This window comes from Danio aesculapii, chromosome 4 (assembly GCF_903798145.1).
Source record: "Danio aesculapii chromosome 4, fDanAes4.1, whole genome shotgun sequence".
In the NCBI taxonomy this organism is placed as follows: Eukaryota; Metazoa; Chordata; class Actinopteri; order Cypriniformes; family Danionidae; genus Danio; species Danio aesculapii.
The window spans coordinates 43,220,208-43,245,466 of record NC_079438.1 but is presented as its reverse complement, the minus strand read 5'-3'; the positions used below and the strand labels follow the sequence as shown (position 1 = coordinate 43,245,466).

Here is a 25,259-nt window from a genome sequence, read left to right as displayed (position 1 = left end):
ATGTTAAAAATGTGTTTATAATAAAACTTTTATTAATTTAAATTTTCTTCTTCTTGAGAGAAACTTGCGACACTGATGGATGAACTTGATGGAACTTGCATTTCCCCATGGAATCCAAGTCAGCCAGTAAGAGTCTTTTTCCCTCTTTGTGGTTCAGTTCTGTAAGATATACTTCATGAGGAGCTGGAAAATGAGTCGTTTTAAAATAGGCTTTACGAGTCTGCAAATATCATAACATGAAATAAATTATTGACTCTAAACTTAAATAATAAAGATAACTTTGCGTCAAAAATATATCTTTGAAGCCTAAACAAATTGTAAAATACTATATTTGTAGGACCTCTCGTCTCTTCTTCTGTTTGTGTTTATATTTCGGCCATGTGCTCTATGCCTACTACAGTTCAACACATTGGACATTTGATTATTTCTTACCCCTTCAGTTGTGAAGCTGATCATCCGTTAGATTCCATGTTTATCTGCTGCTCGAGACTATTTAAAGAAGATCACAGACTTGATTTTAAATATATGTAACTAAAAACGCATCCCGTCTCCAAAGACACTTCTAGTTTGTTTTCATGCATTAAAACTACTGACACTGATTCACTTCCGCTCCACTAGGCGGCGTCAGCGGCTTTGACGTTCAGCGTGACTGTGACACCTTTAGAGCCTCATCAACAACATGACACTGATGACAACTGCCTCGACACGACTGCTTATTCATGTTTTAAGGCCATTAAAGTACAGTTACTGCAGAGAACAGCTCAGTTACAGTCTCTGTCACTCAACAGCATATATTTCAGCCCATCAATAACGTTAATAACAAACGACACGCTGTGAAGTCAAGCATCAAGCATGTCACTCTGGTCACCTGTAAGTATCCACACATAATTAGTGATTTTCCTCTTTTAAAGTCGTTAGCGCTCATTATAGATCAGTTATATTATGTATTATAGTATGTATCAGTCATAAATTGTATTTAAATAATTATTGACTTGTCGAATAGGTGTTTTTATTTGTTTGCTGGAGTATGGTGATGCTGCTCTTTCCTTGTCAGTCATTCTCTGTCCAAATATAACTTTAACCCAGGAGAAATAGATATTTAATAATGAAATGTGTATGAAGGCAGTCTCACCTTTATGAAGGTTTCACAAAGACTGTTTACATGTTCCTCTCTTGATGAACTTCCTGTTATTGTCATGTGAATTTAGGATGGAGATTTTTCTAAAGCTTATTAGGTAGAACAAATAAGCTGTTGTGTTTTCACTAACCTAAAGTAGTGTTGTGTTGAGCATGTCAGATGACAGAGTAAATAGAACTTTGATATGAAGTGTTTTTAAAAGTTTATTTGTCTTTCCTTTACAGAATAAAGGGTGTTTGGTCCAGCAGAAGCATGTGGTCAGACATTGACTGTAATGATGGACATCTGCTGAGTGACAGGTAATGCATAAGTATTTGTCTGTAAGATTAACATTGTTATTTAATAACAAGCGATACGCTGCTAACACAAAGTGCACAAAGCAGATGCAAAATAAAATTCTAGAATTTAAGTTAAACTTTGAACAAATTTTAAAGTTGCATAAATCATCCTTTGTATAGGGGAAGTGCAAACCCTTGCTTATGTAAGAGATAACGCACATCTAGGCAGTTCCTAATCCTCAGTCTTTTTTTCTGTAACTATTCACAAAGATGTGTTGTATTTTAAATAATTTTCTTAATTGAATAGTTTTGTAATGTATTACATTTAAAAATATTCTGAGTAGTGAAGTGCAATATTTTTTCTGCTGTATTTGTTTCACACTGTAGTTTAGGTATTCTTACACTCGTGTCTTTGCACCATGTCAGGCTGTGTAATGTGGTCTAACTTCAGTTTTGTCTTTTTCTTTATGCAGAATTAATTTAGAACACTTTATAGTGTGATTTCTGGACCAACACAAGATCCATTTCCCCATTCTCTGTTGATTCTGTCACTGCTGGTGAGTCTATTTATGTCTGTTGAGTGTTTTTGAAATGTTTTGACTTTTTTAGGATTTTAATTAGAATTAATTTTTATTTTTTTTAATAAATAGAATCATAATTTCATCTTTTTTTTTTTTTTGTAACTGCATGATCGTGCGTGATCTTTAAATATAACAACCGAACAGTTGTTAGTGTGAGATCCTGGTGGCCTAGTGGTCAGTGCTCATGGTGTGAGAGCAAAACTGATCACACGAGACTGGGGTTCGAAACACCACGGTGATACCAAATTTTTTTATTTTTGTCAAAAAAAAATGATTTTTAAAAAAAAAAAGTTTTTTTTTTCCCCTCTTTTTCTGCTTTGCCACACCTCTCGCTCCGGTCCGCCTTTCTCTCTTCATCTCTGCTCCGCCCCTCATCTCCGATCTGCCACTCTCTCCTCCTCTCTGGTCCGCCCCTTTCTCTTTCAGCCCTCCTCTCTACTCAGTCCGGCCTTCCTCATGCATCTCTGTTTTACCACCGTAGGTTTATCCGCCATTGTCATTTGTGTAACCGCTCCAGGTGAACTCTTGCTCTGGTCCGTGTTTCACTTCATGCTCTGGTCCGTGTTTCACATTGTGCTCATTTGTCCTTGAGCTTCAGGTACTTGCCCTCTTGTTTGTCTTACCGCCCCAGGTAGGTTCTTAGGTGGGATTCGAACCCATGTCTCAACCGTCACCTTGTCCGCAACCAACGGTGTTTAGCCACTAGTGCCATCGTAGCTTACACGCTGAGAACTGGTGTTTGGCGCATGTTGGTGGTGTTTTTTTGATGACAACAATATGCAATAGTGGGATTTGAACCCAGGACTCCAAGAGGAAAGGCTAATGCTTTACCAACTGAGCCACTGAGTCAGGCCAGTGGGGTGTGTTTTCCGAGAGGAGTATAAAGAGTGTTTCCCGACAAATTCGGAAAAAGACATAATATTTGGGGTTTGAACCCACATCTTTACTGCATCAGACACTCCAGTCTATGTTTTTAACCACTACACCACTGTGGCTTGTGTTGAGGTGTGTGTTATGTATGCTGTGTATTGATATTTATTCTAGTAGTGTTGAAAATTTTCACTAATTTCGGCATAATTAGGGTTTGAACCCAGGACTCCCACATTAAAACACAGCGTCTTAATTATTTGAGCCACTGAGCCAGACGAGTAGGAAAGTGTTTTTGACAGGGTGACATTGAGATCTTTTGCACTTTATCAATAAATAAAACATTTTGTGCTAATTTTGACATAAGCAGGATTTGAACCCACGACCCCAAAGTTAAAACATAGTGTTTTAATCAACTGAGCCACAGAGTTAGACGAGCAAAGATGTGTTTTTGACAGGGTGACATTGAGATCTTTTGCTGTTTACTGCTAAAAAACGTTTTGCACTGATTTCAGCATAAGCAGGATTTGAACCCTCGACCTTAAAGTTAAACCACAAAGTTTTTACCAGCTGAGCCACTGAGTCTGAGATCACACATCATGTTTTAATTCAGAAAATTGATACAAAGCACTCAATTTAGAAATTAAGATCAGCAACAGCAGGATTTGAACCCAGGACTCTCAGATTGAAGCGCAGAGGTTTAGTCAACTGAGCTACTGAAACCAAGGACTGCTAGTGTGCTTTGAAGTATTTGTATGTAGTGATGTTTCTGTCCAAAAATATGATGCAAAATGTGCAATAAAAGCCAATCTACAGTCACTATGCTCTCCTCAGACTCTGTAGCTCAGCTTATTAAAGTCATGCGTTTTAGTCTTGGAGACCCGAGTTCAAACCTCACTCTTGATGACCTTCATTTGTAATTGTGTGTTTTCAATTAAATCAAAAGGATTCTCAAATTGGAATCAGTAATCATTGGATTTGACCTCAGGACTCAGAAAACTGTTTGTGAGATCAGCCGAGCAGCTGAGTCTGAGAAACTTTGTGTTTTGGATGGGATTTAGATCATTGAATATTTAGTATTATTTCAGTTTTTTTAAATGGACTAGAATTAACACAAGCTTTGTGTGGTTTGAATTGAGTTAATGAGCAAATTAACCAATGAAGCACATGATTGTTCAGCAGTTTTACTGAGGGATTTGTATTTGATCAAACAACTTTTGCACTCAAAGGATTTAAATCCATGACTTTCCTCCTGAAAATCTGTTTAAGGCCACTAGTGCCTTTATGAATTTATCTTGGGTAAATCATCATGTGATTGTTTTAATGTAAACAGTGAAATATGAGCTCACAACACTTTATCACCTGAGCTTGTGCTGTGAACATGTGCTTTGGACAGTTGTGTTTAGAGGTTTTCATCATATGATAGAAAAATATCAGCAGTGGGATATGTACTGTCACACATAAACTTCTTATTTTTTAATTAAAAATGTCAGCATTCATGAAACATATTTCTGTTTAAAATGTGCAAACAATCACAAAAAAAGTCACCAAAAACCTCATTCATTTCAGCCTGTAATTGATTGAAAATAACTTATACATCACTTTTTTAATCTTCATTTTTACTTGAATAAAGAAAAGAGTTGAGTCAGGAGATTTCTATCAGTGCTGATGAGCTTGATTGATTAGCAGCTTCAGGTGTTTTTAATGAGGCTTGATCTTAAACTGCTCTACAGCTGCAGGATTACACACTCTTCACTTTCTGTCCTCTTGCTGTTTTCATGCAGATACACAAATCATCCACCAGTGGGCACAACATTGACACATTGATCAGGTTTTCATCATTAAATCTTTATTAAAATGAGATGTTTGTCTGTAGATTGATGTGTAGACGATGTGATGACCAATCCTAAGCTTCACATCCTCCTCATCTGAGACACAGAGAAAGATTCAGTCAAACCTGTTACTGGAAGAGCAGAATAAGTCAAACAGTGTTGTGTTTTCAAAACGATTAACAAGTTAAACATGTCTAATATAATATGATACAGGGTCAGTATGAAAAGGGTGTGTGTATGGTTGCCAAAATAAATGTATAGATTTATATTTATGTAGTTTGATTTCTTATGTTGGAGAAAATATCAGGGGTCACTAACTTTATCAGTTCTTTCAGTTCTTTTATTCCCTTTTGTCTTTTAGCTGAACTGTACCATAAACATGTCCTATAGTGCGACAAAGTAAAAAATAAGAAAAACAACTCTTAATAACATGATTTATCTTAATTGTTGGAATCGTATCTTTAATTAGTGCTAATACTATTTTTTTTTCTCCATGACCAAACTTGTTGGACGTTTTCAATATATACAGTACTATGATTGAGACGGTCACACCATAGGAAAGTTTTGACATTTGGTTCAAAAATGGAAAACATATAACAACATAGCAGTTATTATACACAAAGGAAATCACCATTTACTGCATTTTAAATGATGACAATACTAATTATATTCATGTCATGTGTGACTGTAAAATTCAACGTTATGTAACGTCATATTAAAGTAATTTCTTTATTATTTGTTATGATGACAGTGCATCATATTTTATGAGTTATTTATTTTGCAAGATATTAGTATTCTGCTTAAAGTGTCATTTGAAGGTGTAAGGACTTCATCCAGAAGAAAAAAATAAATAAATAACAGGAAATGCTATACTAGAAAATATACTATTTTTCAAAAATGGTAATATATTTTCCTTGAAATATATATATTTAAATTATTAATAATTATTATTGTAATTTATTGTGGTTATTATCATTTACTTTAAACATAATTGTGTGGAAAATGACGTTGTATGAGAATTACCCTCAGACTTAATCTTTAAAGCGTTTTAAGCTTTTCTAAATCTGTTTTATTGGGTATTCTGATAAATAAAAGTCACCTTTTGTTTATTTTATGTTGTTTATATGGTTACACTCATTGGCCACAAGAGGGAGAGGTGGAGCAGCTGTTTGTCATCTGCCTTGTGCACATTTATCAAATAAAAGGCAAGTTTTATTGAGTCTTAAGTGTCAGCTTTTTTTGTCACTAGCGACTCATCTGTTAGAAAGTACCAGAGTATTTTTCCACCCGCTTCTCCAAGCTTCAGGTTCAGTCTGACAAACATGAAAGTTGAAAACTCGAGTCTACAACACATGCAGATTATTTCACTTTTTTATTAATTCAGTGCCACAAGAAGAAGAGGTATTACATATTTACAGTTTTCTGAAAGAGAAAAATATAGAAAAATAAATACTTTTACATGAAATTAAACGTTTTCAGATCATTAGGTTTTCAGTGCTTTTTGTTTTGTGATTGTTCTAAAAGATTTCCATATCATTTGAAGTCATTCACAAAATGGGAAAAGTTTGGTTTACATTGAGCCCACTTTTTCTTATGTATATGGTATTTTCCTAATAACACAAACAAATTAAAAATGTTGTGCTTTACAGTTCAACTTCTCATTATCAGAATAAAACAGTACATCAAATAAACTCATTTCTCTATTTTACTCCATGTTTTTGTTAATAAATAATTTCTAATCTTTCCAAAATTTTCTTGAGTAAATACAATAAAAAAGATGCAATTGTTTGTATTTTTCTTGACCACAAAATTGACACAAATATGAAATATTAAGTTTGAATTTTCCAAAACATGTTTAGCAGGAAAACTTCTGTAGTATTTTGTCAGATTATTGCACTACAGTCCCCGCATATGATGTTACAGTGATGCCACTCAACTGAACAAACTTAACACACACACACTAGAATATCAAGAGTGTCACGCGACTCACCTGTACGTCTAGTTTCCATAAGGTCATTTATCAATGCAAAATTGTTAGCTTAGCACTTTTAAGTACACATTTAAATATGCATTGATTATTATTTAAGCTTGTAATTGTAATTATAAGTATGCCGGCAGTTTGTTTACGAGTTGCTCTCTTGCAGAACTGCCTGTTGAACAGAAGTAAAACGTTACCTTCTATTGTCCCCCTGTTACTACGGAAGGCGTACGGTGCCAAACATCTTGACGAAACGCGTTTTTTGTTGTTGTCAACACACACTGTTTCTCAGCGGCTTTGTGTGACTTATGAAATGAAAATGAAATGGTGAGAGAAATATAATCGTAAGTAAACCTAATGTATTAATGTATGAAATGTCATTTGCTTTCCATTTATTACAAAAACATTACTGCAATAAACGTTTGGCTTTAACAAACATAACCTGTAATATTAATGAAAAATAAATAAATAAAATAAAAATAACCAGCTGAATAAAAAAAGTTCAGTAGTCAAATACAGGGAAAAATCTTTGCTACTGTTGCTGATAATGCTAAATGTATAAATCTAACCTAATAATCTTGTACAACACATCAGATTTATTTTTAGTCTCATTCACTGATTCAATAATTCACTCATAAAACTTTATGTTTTATTATGAGATTTCTGAAGAATTACTCAGTGAAATATTTCTGATGGCTGTTTGTCGCCACCTATTGGTCAAACATATTTTGATTATTAAAAGCACTAGAAAAAAGCCACGGCTGAGTTTACCTGAATAAGTATGGAAGGCAATGTTGCAGGAAGACGCAGAGGTAGATCTGGAGGAGGACATGAACAAAGAAAACAGGACCAAATTTGTTAGATGCAATTCAAGCAACCTTGATTGATCATATCATAAACCATGGACTGACATTTGTGACCTGGAGTCTTTTTTATTAATATTGCAATTTATGTACTTAGACCGTTCAGATTTTCTGCGCAAAATGCATCTTTAGCATGCATGAATTGAATGGTTTTACAATGTAGAGATGTTAATAAATATTTTCATCAGTATGCAGTGCTGGTTTTGTGTTTACTGTTTGTTGAATATATGTTCATGTACTTCTAACAATATATATATCAATATATATGTCCACAATACAGGACCGTAGCCAGTGGGGGGGTTTGGGTGGTTCAGAATTTGTCCCATACACGAGCTCATTTTTCCTATTTTGACTGCTATGCCATAATGAATTGTGAAAATAACTCATCAATAAAGGCTTTAAGACCAAGCGGAATCCTGTGTTGGCTGTCAGTACTGAATTTGGCATGGCGTGACTTTCCGTTCTGAAGTTACGTCATACCAAATTCAGCGTCCCAAATTCTGACTGAGGAAAGTTGAAAGTGCTGGCTAGTTCCTTATTTGCCTAATAAATGATAATAGGCTACACTTTCTTTATTTTATTTTAAACTTTAACAGATTTCTATTTTTTTATAATGATATATGTAATAAATTTGTATTTTTAAAATAATTTTTAGTTTTTTGTTTATTCTATTGTATTCACAGATCTCTTATTTAAATTCATATTTTCTACAGGGCGCTTTACAATAATATATCTGTGCAAATATTGTAATATATCTAACAAAAAACTGTCCAAAAATGACAAAAACATCAAATAACATATTAGGGCACATCAAGAGAAACAAAACAATATAACATTTAGTTTAATTTAGTGCATTTAAATGTATTATCTTTCTATTTCTCAAGATGCTAAGCGACCATATAACTGATCAATATGACTGCTTGTTTAAATGCACCAAACATATTCGCTATATTCACTGAGAAATGAATACAAATACTCATTTTCAAAAGGGATTGTACTCATTTATGCTGAGCACTGTATAAATCGTGTAGTGTTTTGACAAAATGAGCATTAATTTAAAAATTGTGATTAAGCAATGATAAAACAAAAAAGCTGTATTAGCTACAGTAAACCTACAGTCACAACTGATCCATGTGTTCTTCTGAAGGTCTGACTGTGAGTTCAGCAATAAAGCAGCATGTAAACAGTCTAAATGAGCCGACAGAGGATATCTACATCAGAATTATGTATCAATACATGCAAACAACCCATATTCATCTATATATACAAGACAGCATACACCAGACAGACTGCTGACCATTTTTGTCTTGTCTTTTATGCATGTTTACACTCTGAGTTTTCCACCGAGTTCATTAACAATCATTTTTTACCACATCAGTTATAAGCAGATCCAAATGATGAAACTACTAGAGTTATGATGCTGGCATTCTAACCTCACTGATGAAGATATCAATCTTGTGGCAATGTGTTTATCAATACGCTGCACTTATAAGAGAAATGAGTGAAATGATTAGATGACATGGGGAAAATATCTTATCTTACAATATAAGCAGATGAGCAAATAAAAAAAGGCTCATTTTCTCCCCCATTTTCAATACAATAATAATAAATTAAAAGATTATTCCTCTGAACTCTGGATGGCATTTCTCAAGCTGTAGCATGAGTGATCATTTGAGCAGGCCTATGTTATAACTGTCAAATGTCTGTCCAGTATAGTTCTACAATGACAGGTCTATAACTTAAAACAAACATACAATAAAATAGCATATATAGACCTAGAATATAATTAATAATTGCATATTGATCATTAGCATTTACTTAATTTGCATATGACAATGTTTTCTCAATGCAATCTTGACTGAAATGTGCAGTAGGCAACTTTATCCAAATGCATCTACCTTTTGAGAATAATGAAAATCATATTAACTTTAAAAACACTTCAATTTCATAACTTTTTAAATGGTTTAAGTGAATGTTAATCTGTCAAAGTTCATACTGTCCATTAGCAGGTAAATAAGCATTCTGAGTTGTGTAGCTATTTATTATGAAACGCTGCTGTTTTACTGAAGCTGAATGTGTAAGAAGCTGTAGAATCAGAGCAAGAGCAACACATTGCATTTCAAGCTGCACTACATTCCACTCGCTGAGTGTGGACTGAGATGTTTTCTGAAAGCGCAGGGAATCATTTATGAGGACTTTTTAAATGCCATTAAAATGAAATGTATTAGTCTGGACAAAGCTTTGAACTATGAAATATTGCAGGAATCTGAAATAAATCAAGCAGAAATAAAACATTAGTATCTGCATAATGAACAGAGATGCACACTTGATTCCATTGAGCACTGCAACATTCAGACAACTGAATGCCCTTCTGCTGCTGTCTGCTGTTAAAAGTGCTCAAATATTCACTTTTGCAATAAGTCATCTAACTTACAATTATAAAATAAATTGTTAAATTATTAAAAAACAGCTGAGAAAAAATATTTAGAAATGTTAAAAATGTGTTTATAATAAAACTTTTATTAATTAAAATTTTCTTCTTCTTGAGAGAAACTTGCGACACTGATGGATGAACTTGATGGAACTTGCATTTCCCCATGCAATCCAAGTCAGCCAGTAAGAGTCTTTTTCCCTCTTTGTGGTTCAGTTCTGTAAGATATACTTCATGAGGAGCTGGAAAATGAGTCGTTTTAAAATAGGCTTTACGAGTCTGCAAATATCATAACATAAAATAAATTATTGACTCTAAACTTAAATAATAAAGATAATATGCGTCAAAAATATCTTTGAAGCATGAACAAATTGTAAAATACTATATTTGTAGGACCTCTCGTCTCTTCTTCTGTTTGTGTTTATATTTCGGCCATGTGCTCTATGCCTACTACAGTTCAACACATTGAACATTTGATTATTTCTTACCCCTTCAGTTGGGAAGCTGATCATCCGTTAGATTTCATGCTTATCTGCTGCTCGAGACTATTTAAAGAAGATCACAGACTTGAATAAAAATATATTAAACTAAAAACGCACCCCGTCTTCAAAGACACGCCTGGTTTGTTTTCATGCATTAAAACTACGGACACTGATTCACTTCCGCTCCACTAGGCGGCGTCAGCGGCTTTGACGTTCAGCGTGACTGTGACACCTTTAGAGCCTCATCAACAACATGACACTGATGACAGCCGCCTCGACACGACTGCTTATTCATGTTTTAAGGCCATTAAAGTACAGTTACTGCAGATGATAGCTCAGTTACAGTCTCTGTCACTCTACAGAACGTATTTCAGCACATCAATAACGTTAACAACAAACGACACGCTGTGAAGTCAAGCATCAAGAATGTCACTCTGGTCACCTGTAAGTATCCACACATAATTAGTGATTTTCCTCTTTTAAAGTCGTTAGCGCTCATTATAGATCAGTTATATTATGTATTATAGTATGTATCAGTCATAAATTGTATTTAAATAATTGTTGACATGTCGAATAGGTGTTTTTATTTGTTTGCTGGAGTATGGTGATGCTGCTCTTTCCTTGTCAGTCATTCTCTGTCCAAATATAACTTTAACCCAGGAGAAATAGATATTTAAATAGATAGAGATACGCTGCTAACACAAAGTGCACAACTTAAGTTAAAATTTGAACAAGTTTTAAAGTTGCATGGCTTGATATAAATCATCCTTTGTATAGGGGAAGTGCAAACCCTTGCTTATGTAAGAGATAACGCACATCTAGGCAGTTCCTAATCCTCAGTCTTTTTTTCTGTAACTATTCACAAAGATGTGTTGTATTTTAAATAATTTTCCTAATTGAATAGTTTTGTAATGTATTACATTTAAAACTATTTTGATTGCCACTATAGTAGTGAAGTGCAATATTGTTCTGCTGTATTTGTTTTACACTGTAGTTTAGGTATTCTTACACTCGTGTCTTTGCACCATGTCAGGCTGTGTAATGTGATCTAACTTTAGTTTTGTCTTTTTCTTTATGCAGAATTAATTTAGAACACTTTATAGTGTGATTTCTGGACCAACACAAGATCCATTTCCCCATTCTCTGTTGATTCTGTCACTGCTGGTGAGTCTATTTATGTCTGTTGAGTGTTGTTGAAATGTTTTGACTTTTTTAGGATTTTAATTCAAATTAATTTTTTAATTTTTTAATAAATAAAATCATTATTTCATCTTTTTTTTTTTTTGTAACTGCATGATCATGCGTGATCTTTAAATATAACAACCGAACAGTTGTTAGTGTGAGATCCTGGTGGCCTAGTGGTCAGTGCTCATGGTGTGAGAGCAAAACTGATCACACCAGACTGGGGTTCGAAACACCACGGTGATACCAAATTTTTTTATTTTTGGCAAAAAAAATGAAATTTAAAAAAAAATTTTTTTTTGTTTTTCCCTCTTTGTCTCACCTCTCGCTCTGGTCCGCCTCTCTCGTCCGCCTCTCTCTCCTCCTCTCTGGTCCGCCCCTTTCTCTTCCAGCCCTCCTCTCTATTCAGTCCGGCCTTCCTCATTAATCCCTGTTTTACCACCGCAGGTTTGTCCGCCACTGTCATTTGTGTTACCGCTCCAGGTGAACTCTTGCTCTGGTCCGTGTTTCACTTCATGCTCTGGTCCGTGTTTCACATTGTGCTCAGTTGTCCTTGAGCTTCAGGTACTTGCCCTCTTGTTTGTCTTACCGCCCCAGGTAGGTTCTTAGGTGGGATTCGAACCCATGTCTCAACCGTCACCTTGTCCGCAACCAACGGTGTTTAGCCACTAGTGCCATCGTAGCTTACACGCTGAGAACTGGTGTTTGGCGCATGTTGTTGGTTTTTTTGTGATGACAACAATATGCAATAGTGGGATTCGAACCCAGGACTCCAAGAGGAAAGGCTATTGCTTTACCAACTGAGCCACTGAGTCAGGCCAGTGGGGTGTGTTTTCCGGGTGGAATATAAAGAGTGTTTCCTGACAAATTCAGAAAAAGTCGTAATATCTAGGGTTTGAACCCACATCTTTACTGCATCAGACACGCCAGTCTATGTTTTTAACCACTACACCACTGTGGCTTGTGTTGAACTGTGTGTTATGTATGCTGTGTATTGATATTTATTCTAGTAGTGTTGAAAATTTTCACTCATTTCGGCATAATTAGGGATTGAACCCAGGACTCCCACATTAAAACACGTCGTCTTAATCATTTGAGCCACTGAGCCAGACAAGTTTGTGTTTTTGACAGGGTGACATTGAGATCTTTTGCAGTTTATCAATAAATAAAACATTTTGTGCTAATTTTGGCATAAGCAGGATTTGAACCCACGACCCCAAAGTTAAAACATAGTGTTTTAATCAACTGAGCCACTGAGCTAGACGAGCAAAGATGCGTTTTTGACAGGGTGACATTGAGATCTTTTGCTGTTTACTGCGCAAAAACGTTTTGCACTGATTTCAGCATAAGCAGGATTTGAACCCTTGACCTTAAAGTTAAACTACAAAGTTTTTACCAGCTGAGCCACTGAGTCTGAGATCACACATCATGTTTTAATTCAGAAAATTGATACAAAGCACTCAATTTAGAAATTAAGATCAGAAACAGCAGGATTTGAACCCAGGACTCTCAGATTGAAGCGCAGAGGTTTAGTCAACTGAGCTACTGAAACCAAGGACTGCTAGTGTGCTTGAAAGTATTTGTATGTAGTGATGTTTCTGTCCAAAAATATGATACAAAATGTGCAATAAAAGCCAATCTACAGTCACTATGCTCTCCTCAGACTCTGTAGCTCAGCTTATTAAAGTCATGCGTTTTAATCTTGGAGACCCGAGTTCAAACCTCACTCTTGATGACCTTCATTTGTAATTGTGTGTTTTCAATTAAATCAAAAGGATTCTCAAATTGGAATCAGTAATCATTGGATTTGACCTCAGGACTCAGAAAACTGTTTGTGAGATCAGCCGAGCAGCTGAGTCTGAGAAACTTTATTTGTGTTTTGGATGGGATTTAGATCATTGAATATTTAGTATTATTTCAGTTTTTTTAAATGCACTAGAATTAACACAAGCTTTGTGTGGTTTGAATTGAGTTAATGAGCAAATTAACCAATGAAGCACATGATTGTTCAGCAGTTTTACTGAGGGATTTGTATTTGATCAAACAACTTTTGCACTCAAAGGATTTAAATCCATGACTTTCCTCCTGAAAATCTGTTTAAGGCCACTAGTGCCTTTATGAATTTATCTTGGGTAAATCATCACGTGATTGTTTTAATGTAAACAGTGAAATATGAGCTCACAACACTTTATCACCTGAGCTTGTGCTGTGAACATGTGCTTTGGACAGTTGTGTTTAGAGGTTTTCATCATATGATAGAAAAATATCAGCAGTGGGATATGTACTGTCACACATAAACTTCTTATTTTTTAATTAAAAATGTCAGCATTCATGAAACATATTTCTGTTTAAAATGTGCAAACAATCACAAAAATAGTCACCAAAAACCTCATTCATTTCAGCCTGTAATTGATTGAAAATAACTTATACATCACTTTTTTAATCTTCATTTTTACTTGAATAAAGAAAAGAGTTGAGTCAGGAGATTTCTATCAGTGCTGATGAGCTTGATTGATTAGCAGCTTCAGGTGTTTTTAATGAGGCTTGATCTTAAACTGCTCTACAGCTGCAGGATTACACACTCTTCACTTTCTGTCCTCTTGCTGTTTTCATGCAGATACACAAATCATCCACCAGTGGGCACAACATTGACACATTGATCAGGCTTTCATCATTAAATCTTTATTCAAATGTGATGTTTGTCTGTAGATTGATGTGTAGACGATGTGATGACCAGTCCTGAGCTTCACATCCTCCTCATCTGAGACACAGAGAAAGAGTCAGTCAAACCTGTTACTGGAAGAGAAAAACAAGTCAAACAGTGTTGTGTTTTCAAAACGATTAACAAGTTAAACATGTCTAATATAATATGATACAGGGTCAGTATGAAAAGGGTGTGTGTATGGTTGCCAAAATAAATGTATAGATTTATATTTATGTAGTTTGATTTCTTATGTTGGAGAAAATATCAGGGGTCACTAACTTTATCAGTTCTTTCAGTTCTTTTATTCCCTTTTGTCTTTTAGCTGAACTGTACCATAAACATGTCCTATAGTGCGACAAAGTAAAAAATAAGAAAAACAACTCTTAATAACATGATTTATCTTAATTGTTGGAATCGTATCTTTAATTAGTGCTAATACTATTTTTTTTCTCCATGACCAAACTTGTTGGACGTTTTAAAAATATATACAGTACTATGATTGAGACGGTCACACCATAGGAAAGTTTTGACATTTGGCTCAAAAATGGAAAACTTATAACAACATAGCAGTTATTATACACAAAGGACATCACCATTTACTGCATTTTAAATGATGACAATACTAATTATATTCATGTCATGTGTGACTGTAAAATGCAACGTTATGTAACGTCATATTAAACTCATTTCTTTATTATTTGTTATGATGACAGTGCATCATATTTTATGAGTTATTTATTTTGCAAGATATTAGTATTCTGCTTAAAGTGTCGTCTGAAGGTGTAAGGACTTCATCCAGAAGAAAAAATAAATAAATAACAGGAAATGCTATACTAGAAAATATACTATTTTTCAAAAATGGTAATATATTTTCCTTGAAATATATATATTTAAATTATTAATAACTATTATTGTAATTTATTGTGGTTATTATCATTTACTTTAAACATAATTGTGTGGAAAATGACGTTGTATGAGAATTACCCTCAGACTTAATCTTTAAAGCGGTTTAAGCTTTTCTAAATCTGTTTTATTGGATATTCTGATAAATAAAAGTCACCTTTTGTTTATTTTATGTTGTTTATATGGTTACACTCATTGGCCACAAGAGGGAGAGGTGGAGCAGCTGTTTGTCATCTGCCTTGTGCACATTTATCAAATAAAAGGCAAGTTTTATTGAGTCTTAAGTGTCAGCTTTTTTGTGTCACTAGCGACTCATCTGTTAGAAAGTACCAGAGTATTTTTCCACCCGCTTCTCCAAGCTTCAGGTTCAGTCTGACAAACATGAAAGTTGAAAACTCGAGTCTACAACACATGCAGATTATTTCACTTTTTTATTAATTCAGTGCCACAAGAAGAAGAGCTATTACATATTTACAGTTTTCTGAAAGAGAAAAATATAGAAAAATAAATACTTTTACATGAAATTAAACGTTTTCAGATCATTAGGTTTTCAGTGCTTTTTGTTTTGTGATTGTTCTAAAAGATTTCCATATCATTTGAAGTCATTCACAAAATGGGAAAAGTTTGGTTTACATTGAGCCCACTTTTTCTTATGTATATGGTATTTTCCTAATAACACAAACAAATTAAAAATGTTGTGCTTTACAGTTCAACTTCTCATTATCAGAATAAAACAGTACATCAAATAAACTCATTTCTCTATTTTACTCCATGTTTTTGTTAATAAATAATTTCTAATCTTTCCTAAATTTTCTTGAGTAAATACAATAAAAAAGATGCACATTTTTTTTTACTTTTCTTGACCACAAAATTGACACAAATATGAAATATTAAGTTTGAATTTTCCAAAACATGTTTAGCAGGAAAACTTCTGTAGTATTTTGTCAGATTATTGCACTACAGTCCCCGCATATGATGTTACAGTGATGCCACTCAACTGAACAAACTTAACACACACACACTGGTATATCAAGAGTGTCACGCGACTCACCTGTACGTCTAGTTTCCATAAGGTCATTTATCAATGCAAAATTGTTAGCTTAGCACTTTTAAGTACACATTTAAATATGCATTGATTATTATTTAAGCTTGTAATTGTAATTATAAGTATGCCGGCAGTTTGTTTACGAGTTGCTCTCTTGCAGAACTGCCTGTTGAACAGAAGTAAAACGTTACCTTTTATTGTCCCCCTGTTACTACGGAAGGCGTACGGTGCCAAACATCTTGACGAAACGTGTTTTTTGTTGTTGTCAACACACACTGTTTCTCAGCGGCTTTGTGTGACTTATGAAATGAAAATGAAATGGTGAGAGAAATATAATCGTAAGTAAACCTAATGTATTAATGTATGAAATGTCATTTGCTTTCCATTTATTACAAAAACATTACTGCAATAAACGTTTGGCTTTAACAAACATAACCTGTAATATTAATGAAAAATAAATAAATAAAATAAAAATAACCAGCTGAATAAAAAAGTCCAGTAGTCAAATACTGGGAAAAATCTTTGCTACTGTTGCTGATAATGCTAAATGTATAAATCTAACCTAATAATCTTGTACAACACATCAGATTTATTTTTAGTCTCATTCACTGATTCAATAATTCACTCATAAAAGTTTATGTTTTATTATGAGATTTCTGAAGAATTACTCAGTGAAATATTTCTGATGGCTGTTTGTCGCCACCTATTGGTCAAACATATTGTGATTATTAAAAGCACTAGAAAAAAGCCACGGCTGAGTTTACCTGAATAAGTATGGAAGGCAATGTTGCAGGAAGACGCAGAGGTAGATCTGGAGGAGGACATGGACAAAGAAAACAGGACCAAATTTGTTAAATGCAATTCAAGCAACCTTGATTGATCATATCATAAACCATGGACTGACATTTGTGACCTGGAGTCTTTTTTATTAATATTGCAATTTATGTACTTAGACCGTTCAGATTTTCTGCGCAAAATGCATCTTTAGCATGGGGGGGGGGGGGGGGGACCTCACTGACAAAGGTCCAGAATTTGTCCCATACACGAGCTCATTTGTCCTATTTTGACTGCTATGCCATAATGAATTGTGAAAATAACTCATCAATAAAGGCTTTAAGACCAAGCGGAATCCTGTGTTGGCTGTCAGTACTGAATTTGGCATTGCGTGACTTTCCGTTCTGAAGTTACGTCATACCAAATTCAGCGTCCCAAATTCTGACTGAGGAAAGTTGAAAGTGCTGGCTAGTTTGTTATTTGCCTAATAAATGATAATAGGCTACACTTTCTTTATTTTATTTTAAACTTTAACAGATTTCTATTTTTTTATAATGATATATGTAATAAATTTGTGCTTTCAAAATAATTTTTAGTTTTTTTGTTTATTCTATTGTATTCACAGATCTCTTATTTAAATTCATATTTTCTACAGGGCGCTTTACAATAATATATCTGTGCAAATATTATAATATATCTAACAAAAAAACTGTCCAAAAATGACAAAAACATCAAATAACATATTAGGGCACATCAAGAGAAACAAAACAACATAACATTTAGTTTAATTTAGTGCATTTAAATGTATTATCTTTCTATTTCTCAAGATGCTAAGCGACCATATAACTGATCAATATGACTGCTTGTTTAAATGCACCAAACATATTAGCTATATTCACTGAGAAATGAATACAAATACTCATTTTCAAAAGGGATTGTACTCATTTATGCTGAGCACTGTATAAATCGTGTAGTGTTTTGACAAAATGAGCATTAATTAAAAAATTGTGATTAAGCAATGATAAAACAAAAAAGCTGTATTAGCTGCAGTAAACCTACAGTCACAACTGATCCATGTGTTCTTCTGAAGGTCTGACTGTGAGTTCAGCAATAAAGCAGCATGTAAACAGTCTAAATGAGCCGACAGAGGATATCTACATCAGAATTATGTATCAATACATGCAAACAACCCATACTTATCTATATATACAAGACAGCATACACCAGACAGACTGCTGACCATTTTTGTCTTGTCTTTTATGCATGTTTACACTCAGAGTTTTCCACCGAGTTCATTAACAATCATTTTTTACCACATCAGTTATAAGCAGATCCAAATGATGAAACTACTAGAGTTATGATGCTGGCATTCTAACCTCACTGATGAAGATATCAATCTTGTGGCAATGTGTTTATCAATACGCTGCACTTAAAAGAGAAATGAGTGAAATGATTAGATGACATGGGGAAAATATCTTATCTTACAATATAAGCAGATGAGCAAATAAAAAATGCTTAATTTCTCCCCCATTTTCAATACAATAATAATAAATTAAAAGATTATTCCTCTCAACTCTGGATGGCATTTCTCAAGCTGTAGCATGAGTGATCATTTGAGCAGGCCTATGTTATAACTGTCAAATGTCTGTCCAGTATAGGTCTACAATGACAGGTCTATAACTTAAAACAAACATACAATAAAATAGCATATATAGACCTAGAATATAATTAATAATTGCATATTGATCATTAGCATTTACTTAATTTGCATATGACAATGTTTTCTCAATGCAATCTTGACTGAAATGTGCAGTAGGCAACTTTATCCAAATGCATCTACCTTTTGAGAATAATGAAAATCATATTAACTTTAAAAACACTTCAATTTCATAACTTTTTAAATGGTTTAAGAGAATGTTAATCTGTCAAAGTTCTTACTGTCCATTAGCAGGTAAATAAGCATTCTGAGTTGTGTAGCTATTTATTATGAAATGCTGCTGTTTTACTGAAGCTGAATGTGTAAGAAGCAGTAAAATCAGAGCAAGAGCAACACATTGCATTTCAAGCTGCACTACATTCCACTCGCTGAGTGTGGACTGAGATGTTTTCTGAAAGCGCAGGGAATCATTTATGAGGACTTTTTAAATGCCATTAAAATGAAATGTATTAGTCTGGACAAAGCTTTGAACTATGAAATATTGCAGGAATCTGAAATAAATCAAGCAGAAATAAAACATTAGTATCTGCATAATGAACAGAGATGCACACTTGATTCCATTGAGCACTGCAACATTCAGACAACTGAATGCCCTTCTGCTGCTGTCTGCTGTTAAAAGTGCTCAAATATTCACTTTTGCAATAAGTCATCTAACTTACAATTATAAAATAAATTACTAAATTATTAAAAAACAGCTGAGAAAAATATTTAGAAATGTTAAAAATGTGTTTATAATAAAACTTTTATTAATTTAAATTTTCTTCTTGAGAGAAACTTGCGACACTGATGGATGAACTTGATGGAACTTGCATTTCCCCATGCAATCCAAGTCAGCCAGTAAGAGTCTTTTTCCCTCTTTGTGGTTCAGTTCTGTAAGATATACTTCATGTCCACAAGGAGGAGCTGGAAAATGAGTCGTTTTAAAATAGGCTTTACGAGTCTGCAAATATCATAACATGAAATAAATTATTGACTCTAAACTTAAATAATAAAGATAATATGCGTCAAAAATATCTTTGAAGCATGAACAAATTGTAAAATACTATATTTGTAGGACCTCTCGTCTCTTCTTCTGTTTGTGTTTATATTTCGGCCATGTGCTCTATGCCTACTACAGTTCAACACATTGGACATTTGATTATTTCTTACCCCTTCAGTTGGGAAGCTGATCATCCATTAGATTCCATGTTTATCTGCTGCTCGAGACTATTTAAAGAAGATCACAGACTTGAATAAAAATATATAAAACTAAAAACGCACCCCGTCTTCAAAGACACGCCTGGTTTGTTTTCATGCATTAAAACTACTGACACTGATTCACTTCCGCTCCACTAGGCGGCGTCAGCGGCTTTGACGTTCAGCGTGGCTGTGACACCTTTAGAGCCTCATCAACAACATGACACTGATGACAGCTGCCTCGACACGACTGCTTATTCATGTTTTAAGGCCATTAAAGTACAGTTACTGCAGATAACAGCTCAGTTACAGTCTCTGTCACTCTACAGAACGTATTTCAGCACATCAATAACGTTAACAACAAACGACACGCTGTGAAGTCAAGCATCAAGCATGTCACTCTGGTCACCTGTAAGTATCCACACATAATTAGTGATTTTCCTCTTTTAAAGTCGTTAGCGCTCATTATAGATCAGTTATATTATGTATTATGGTATGTATCAGTCATAAATTGTATTTAAATAATTGTTGACATGTCGAATAGGTGTTTTTATTTGTTTGCTGGAGTATGGTGATGCTGCTCTTTTCTTGTCAGTCATTCTCTGTTCAAATATAACTTTAACCCAGGAGAAATAGATATTTAAATAGATAGAGATACGCTGCTAACACAAAGTGCACAACTTAAGTTAAAATTTGAACAAGTTTTAAAGTTGCATGGCTTGATATAAATCATCCTTTGTATAGGGGAAGTGCAAACCCTTGCTTATGTAAGAGATAACGCACATCTAGGCAGTTCCTAATCCTCAGTCTTTTTTTCTGTAACTATTCACAAAGATGTGTTGTATTTTAAATAATTTTCCTAATTGAATTGTTTTGTAATGTATTACATTTAAAAATATTCTGATTGCCACTATAGTAGTGAAGTGCAATATTGTTCTGCTGTATTTGTTTCACGCTGTAGTTTAGGTATTCTTACACTCGTGTCTTTGCACCATGTCAGGCTGTGTAATGTGGTCTAACTTTAGTTTTGTCTTTTTCTTTATGCAGAATTAATTTAGAACACTTTATAGTGTGATTTCTGGACCAACACAAGATCCATTTCCCCATTCTCTGTTGATTCTGCCACTGCTGGTGAGTCTATTTATGTCTGTTGAGTGTTGTTGAAATGTTTTGACTTTTTTAGGATTTTAATTAGAATTAATTTTTAATTTTTTTAATAAATAGAATCATAATTTCATTTTTTTTTTTTTTGTAACTGCATGATCATGCGTGATCTTTAAATATAACAACCGAACAGTTGTTAGTGTGAGATCCTGGTGGCCTAGTGGTCAGTGCTCATGGTGTGAGAGGAAAACTGATCACACGAGACTGGGGTTCGAAACACCACGGTGATACCAAATTTTTTTATTTTTGGCAAAAAAAATGAAATTTAAAAAAAAAAAATTGTTTTTATGTTTTTCCCTCTTTGTCTCACCTCTCGCTCTGGTCCGCCTCTCTCCTCCTCTCTGATCCGCCTCTCTCTCCTCTACTCCGCCCCTTTCTCTTCCAGCCCTCCTCTCTATTCAGTCCGGCCTTCCTCATTGATCTCTGTTTTACCGCCGCAGGTTTGTCCGCCACTGTCATTTGTGTTACCGCTCCAGGTGAACTCTTGCTCTGGTCCGTGTTTCACTTCATGTTCTGGTCCTTGAGCTTCAGGTACTTGCCCTCTTGTTTGTCTTACCGCCCCAGGTAGGTTCTTAGATGGGATTCGAACCCATGTCTCAACCATCACCTTGTCCGCAACCAACGGTGTTTAGCCACTAGTGCCATCGTAGCTTACACGCTGAGAGCTGGTGTTTGGCGCATGTTGTTGGTTTTTTTGTGATGACAACAATATGCAATAGTGGGATTCGAACCCAGGACTCCAAGAGGAAAGGCTAATGCTTTACCAACTGAGCCACTGAGTCAGGCCAGAGGGGTGTGTTTTCCGGGTGGAATATAAAGAGTGTTTCCTGACAAATTCAGAAAAAGTCATAATATCTGGGGTTTGAACCCACATCTTTACTGCATCAGACACTGCAGTCTATGTTTTTAACCACTACACCACTGTGGCTTGTGTTGAGTTGTGTGTTATGTATGCTGTGTATTGATATTTATTCTAGTAGTGTTGAAAATTTTCACTCATTTCAGCATAATTAGGGTTTGAACCCAGGACTCCCACATTAAAACACAGCGTTTTAATCATTTGAGCCACTGAGCCAGACGAGCAGGAAAGTGTTTTTGACAGGGTGACATTGAGATCTTTTGCACTTTATCAATAAATAAAACATTTTGTGCTAATTTTGGCATAAGCAGGATTTGAACCCACGACCCCAAAGTTAAAACATAGTGTGTTAATTAACTGAGCCACTGAGCTAGACAAGTTGATGATGACATTTGACAGCGTGATATTGGGATCTTTTTCTGTTTATTTAGAAATTAAGATTAGCAACAGCAGGATTTGAACCCAGGACTCTCAGATTAAAGCGCAGAGGTTTAGTCAACTGAGCTACTGAAACCAAGGACTGCTAGTGTGCTTTAAAGTATTTGTATGTAGTGATGTTTCTGTCCAAAAATATGATACAAAATTTGCAATAAAAGCCAATCTACAGTCACTATGCTCTCCTCAGACTCTGTAGCTCAGCTTATTAAAGTCATGCGTTTTAATCTTGGAGACCCGAGTTCAAACCTCGCTCTTGATGACCTTCATTTGTAATTGTGTGTTTTCAATTAAATCAAAAGGATTCTCAAATTGGAATCAGTAATCATTGGATTTGACCTCAGGACTCAGAAAACTGTTTGTGAGATCAGCCGAGCAGCTGAGTCTGAGAAACTTTATTTGTGTTTTGGATGGGATTTAGATCATTGAATATTTAGTATTATTTCAGTTTTTTTAAATGCACTAGAATTAACACAAGCTTTGTGTGGTTTGAATTGAGTTAATGAGCAAATTAACCAATGAAGCACATGATTGTTCAGCAGTTTTACTGAGGGATTTGTATTTGATCAAACAACTTTTGCACTCAAAGGATTTAAATCCATGACTTTCCTCCTGAAAATCTGTTTAAGGCCACTAGTGCCTTTATGAATTTATCTTGGGTAAATCATCACGTGATTGTTTTAATGTAAACAGTGAAATATGAGCTCACAACACTTTATCACCTGAGCTTGTGCTGTGAACATGTGCTTTGGACAGTTGTGTTTAGAGGTTTTCATCATACGATAAAAATATCAGCAGTGGGATATGTACTGTCACACATAAACTTCTTATTTTTTAATTAAAAATGTCAGCATTCATGAAACATATTTCTGTTTAAAATGTGCAAACAATCACAAAAATAGTCACCAAAAACCTCATTCATTTCAGCCTGTAATTGATTGAAAATAACTTATACATCACTTTTTTAATCTTCATTTTTACTTGAATAAAGAAAAGAGTTGAGTCAGGAGATTTCTATCAGTGCTGATGAGCTTGATTGATTAGCAGCTTCAGGTGTTTTTAATGAGGCTTGATCTTAAACTGCTCTACAGCTGCAGGATTACACACTCTTCACTTTCTGTCCTCTTGCTGTTTTCATGCAGATACACAAATCATCCACCAGTGGGCACAACATTGACACATTGATCAGGCTTTCATCATTAAATCTTTATTAAAATGAGATGTTTGTCTGTAGATTGATGTGTTGACGATGTGATGACCAATCCTGAGCTTCACATCCTCCTCATCTGAGACACAGAGAAAGAGTCAGTCAAACCTGTTACTGGAAGAGAAAAACAAGTCAAACAGTGTTGTGTTTTCAAAACGATTAACAAGTTAAACATGTCTAATATAATATGATACAGGGTCAGTATGAAAAGGGTGTGTGTATGGTTGCCAAAATAAATGTATAGATTTATATTTATGTAGTTTGATTTCTTATGTTGGAGAAAATATCAGGGGTCACTAACTTTATCAGTTCTTTCAGTTCTTTTATTCCCTTTTGTCTTTTAGCTGAACTGTACCATAAACATGTCCTATAGTGCGACAAAGTAAAAAATAAGAAAAACAACTCTTAATAACATGATTTATCTTAATTGTTGGAATCGTATCTTTAATTAGTGCTAATACTATTTTTTTTCTCCATGACCAAACTTGTTGGACGTTTTCAATATATACAGTACTATGATTGAGACGGTCACACCATAGGAAAGTTTTGACATTTGGCTCAAAAATGGAAAACATATAACAATATAGCAGTTATTATACACAAAGGACATCACCATTTACTGCATTTTAAATGATGACAATACTAATTATATTCATGTCATGTGTGACTGTAAAATGCAACGTTATGTAACGTCATATTAAACTCATTTCTTTATTATTTGTTATGATGACAGTGCATCATATTTTATGAGTTATTTATTTTGCAAGATATTAGTATTCTGCTTAAAGTGTCGTCTGAAGGTGTAAGGACTTCATCCAGAAGAAAAAATAAATAAATAACAGGAAATGCTATACTAGAAAATATACTATTTTTCAAAAATGGTAATATATTTTCCTTGAAATATATATATTTAAATTATTGATAATTATTATTGTAATTTATTGTGGTTATTATCATTTACCTTAAACATAATTGTGTGGAAAATGACGTTGTATGAGAATTACCCTCAGACTTAATCTTTAAAGCGGTTTAAGCTTTTCTAAATCTGTTTTATTGGATATTCTGATAAATAAAAGTCACCTTTTGTTTATTTTATGTTGTTTATATGGTTACACTCATTGGCCACAAGAGGGAGAGGTGGAGCAGCTGTTTGTCATCTGCCTTGTGCACATTTATCAAATAAAAGGCAAGTTTTATTGAGTCTTAAGTGTCAGCTTTTTTTGTCACTAACGACTCATCTGTTAGAAAGTACCAGAGTGTTTTTCCACCCGCTTCTCCAAGCTTCAGGTTCAGTCTGACAAACATGAAAGTTGAAAACTCGAGTCTACAACACATGCAGATTATTTCACTTTTTTATTAATTCAGTGCCACAAGAAGAAGAGGTATTACATATTTACAGTTTTCTGAAAGAGAAAAATATAGAAAAATAAATACTTTTACATGAAATTAAACGTTTTCAGATCATTAGGTTTTCAGTGCTTTTTGTTTTGTGATTGTTCTAAAAGATTTCCATATCATTTGAAGTCATTCACAAAATGGGAAAAGTTTGGGTTACATTGAGCCCACTTTTTCTTATGTATATGGTATTTTCCTAATAACACAAACAAATTAAAAATGTTGTGCTTTACAGTTCAACTTCTCAT

At 34.3% G+C, this 25,259-nt stretch overlaps 4 long non-coding RNA genes across 4 annotated transcripts; 2 read left to right on the top strand and 2 right to left on the bottom strand.

The window, feature by feature from the left end:
- Window positions 1-788: 788 nt before the first annotated feature.
- On the top strand, window positions 789-5,252 carry LOC130222509 (uncharacterized). Its single transcript, XR_008836488.1, has 4 exons — window positions 789-870; window positions 1,363-1,437; window positions 1,890-1,973; window positions 4,649-5,252. It is a non-coding gene; the product is annotated as an uncharacterized LOC130222509 (long non-coding RNA).
- LOC130222508 (uncharacterized) lies at window positions 4,428-10,597 on the bottom strand. Its single transcript, XR_008836487.1, has 3 exons — window positions 10,457-10,597; window positions 7,446-7,492; window positions 4,428-4,827 (listed from the first exon to the last, which is right to left on the bottom strand). It is a non-coding gene; the product is annotated as an uncharacterized LOC130222508 (long non-coding RNA).
- Window positions 10,598-10,722: 125 nt separating this feature from the next.
- Window positions 10,723-15,173, top strand: LOC130223052 (uncharacterized). The gene is made up of 3 exons (XR_008836561.1): window positions 10,723-10,894; window positions 11,531-11,614; window positions 14,250-15,173. It is a non-coding gene; the product is annotated as an uncharacterized LOC130223052 (long non-coding RNA).
- LOC130223051 (uncharacterized) lies at window positions 14,299-20,066 on the bottom strand. The gene is made up of 3 exons (XR_008836560.1): window positions 19,925-20,066; window positions 17,049-17,095; window positions 14,299-14,428 (listed from the first exon to the last, which is right to left on the bottom strand). It is a non-coding gene; the product is annotated as an uncharacterized LOC130223051 (long non-coding RNA).
- Between the last annotated feature and the right edge of the window lie 5,193 nt (window positions 20,067-25,259).